A 2,754-nucleotide genomic window follows, 5' to 3' on the forward strand; every position below is an offset into this window, starting at 1 on the left:
TAATTCTTCTAAGGTACTCTAACTCTCTCTAATTGCGTTTACTCCTCCCCATTGTACTACTCCTTCGTCGTCGTCGTTATGACTCCCAAGCATCACCGTCTCATTGGGTGTCTTGTTTAATCTTCCCAAATCATTCTTCTAGAAAAGGTACTCCAACTCTCTCTAATTGCGTTTACTCCCCCTCACTCCTTTGTCGTCGTCATCGTTGCCTCCTAAGTATCACCATCTTATTGGGTGTTCCATTTTCTTCTTCTGTCAGGCAGTCACTGTCTTCAAAAGATATTAACTCTTATGAGATTAAAGTAACTCAGATTAAAATAAACACTCAATTAGAATATAACACATCAAAGAGGGTAACTTACATGTTATTTTAGAGAGGGTAGGATAGCATTCACCTATTTTTAATTGTATGCAAGATAGAAAAAATTGAGATTTTACGTGAAATTAAAAAAGTAAATTAAGTACGTAAAACCAGTGTTGCAGAACTGGACCGAACCGGAAAACCGGTGAACCGGTGCCATAATCGGTCTGAGTAAGCTTTCGAACCGAACAAGAAATCGAACCGAATCAAACCGAATTAAACCGGCCGAGGTTGATCAGAACCGGCGAACCGACGGGTTTCATTTAACCCGGACCGGTTCGAACTCTTTTTTTTTATCCTTCGCTTGAAACGACGTCGTTTCTTATTAAAAATTAAAAAAAAAAAAAAACTAAAGCTGCTGATTGCTAAAATGAAACCCTAGCCCCCATCGTGTTCACTCCATCCCCTGTTTCCCTTCCCAACCCTTTTGGCCATGAGAGACCACCATGACTCCATGAGAGCTGAGGCCTAAGAGATAGAGACTAGAGATTCTGCTTCAGTTTCAGCCACCTCGTCGCCAGCGCGGATCGGAGACCCGTTCAGCCTCAGGCAGCGCGGCACTCACCACCGCAACCACACGGCCACACTAGTGCGCCACTCACCACCGCCAAGAAGCACGTCCACGGTCCATCGAAGATTTAAGTCGCCGCCTCGTCGCCTACTGCCTGCTGCTTGTCAGTCGTCAGTCGTCACCTCCGGCCTCCCTCTTCTCTGCTCAGTGCTCGTCCCTCCATCCCTCCAGGGTCCAGCCCAGGTATGTATTTTTAATTTTTTGAAGTTATTCAGGATATTAAATTTTCAATAATTTAGTACTGATAGTTAGAATTAATTGATTATTGTAGATTGATTATGTATGTTGGTTTTTGTTTGAGATTGTTGATTGTTCACATAATCACATATGTTTGATTTCTATTTGATTTCTATATGTTGGCAGATGAGAACATGAATACTTTCACATGTTTTTCTGTTTGATCTCTCTTGTTTATTGATTTATTTTTTATTTCTGTCCAGTTTGTTGATTATCCATTGTTGTTAGATTGTTGATTGTTGATTATCTGTTATAGTGTTATATATGTTGGTTGCTGTTGTATATTATTCTTAGTAGTTAGTGGATTGTTGTTGTGCATTATTCTTGGAGATTAGTGTTATATATGTTTGCACACATAGGACACTCCTTGATCCTGTTTTCTTAAGCACTTGTTTGGCTAAGCCTTTGATTGCAGTCACGTATAGCTTGAGTAAGGTGTCAGAGTTCATAGCTCCAATTAGGACTGTTAGCAGGGACGGATCTAAGTGCAGTGGTGTGGGGGCAAGTGCCCCCACTACGATTTGGAATTTTTTTGAGTAGTATATGATAATAATATTTATTTGCCCCATTAGATTATTAAATTTGACTCCACAATAATTTTTTATTCAACTTTTGGTACTTAATCGTCAATTTAAAAATTTTATATTAGATATTCATTAGAATGATCAATTCTCATATTTAAACGAAATTAGTGTTCTTTTTTAAAAATTAACTCAAAAGAATATTATTTATCTTATTTTCAAATTAGCTTTAATTTTTACGTAGCAACTATATTAATTGAAAGAACTTTGTTAACTATGAATATCAATAAGAGTCGGCTTCTAATTGTGTTGGGAAGTGAATTTTTAAATAATTATTTAGTAATATATATGGTTTTTATATACACATATTATTTTTATTATAAAAATTATTATCATGTTATATAAATTTTGTCCCCACTACCAAAATTTTTTGGATCCGTCACTGACTGTTAGACTCACAAGAGATAGAAAACAAGATTGTGATTTGGTGTGTGGAAAACAGGTGACTTAGTAGTATGTCCAGAAGGAACAACTTGTAGGGAGCCATACCTATTAAGATTCAGCTCATTGTTTGCTGTGTTGCTGATGAAATAGTTTCTGTGGCTATGAATGCTCATGTCATCATGTTCTATGGGACCACAGTGGCAGGCTTGAAGTGTTTGGACCCCATCTTTTTCTTCATGAATCCTCGGCCATGTTACCACATTCACATTATGTTTATTTTCGTATTACTACTTATTTTTAGGATTTGAGACTTAATGTTTATTAAAATGTTATTGGAGATATATTTTTTAACTGTTAATTTTTAAGTTTTTAGCTATTTTATACGTTTTACTTATGTGGGACCGGGTTAACCGGTTCAATCAGTGACCCACTGGTTGAACCAGTGATCCAGTGACCCAGTAACCTGACCGGTTCGATCACCGGTTCGGTTCTGACAACTATGCGTAAAACATAGTTGTCAGAACCGAATTGGTAACTGAACCGGTTAGGCTATTGGGTTATTGGGTCACTGGTTTAATCGGTAGATTATTGGTTGAACCGGTTGATCTGGTCTTATGTAA

General features: G+C 37.4%; 1 long non-coding RNA gene across 1 annotated transcript; it reads left to right on the forward strand.

Moving 5' to 3' along the window:
• Positions 744 to 2,510, forward strand: LOC110271863. The gene is made up of 2 exons (XR_002362685.1): positions 744 to 1,115; positions 2,193 to 2,510. It is a non-coding gene; the product is annotated as an uncharacterized LOC110271863 (long non-coding RNA).

The sequence above is a fragment of the Arachis ipaensis genome, chromosome B05 (genome assembly GCF_000816755.2).
Source record: "Arachis ipaensis cultivar K30076 chromosome B05, Araip1.1, whole genome shotgun sequence".
Lineage (NCBI taxonomy): Eukaryota > Viridiplantae > Streptophyta > Magnoliopsida > Fabales > Fabaceae > Arachis > Arachis ipaensis.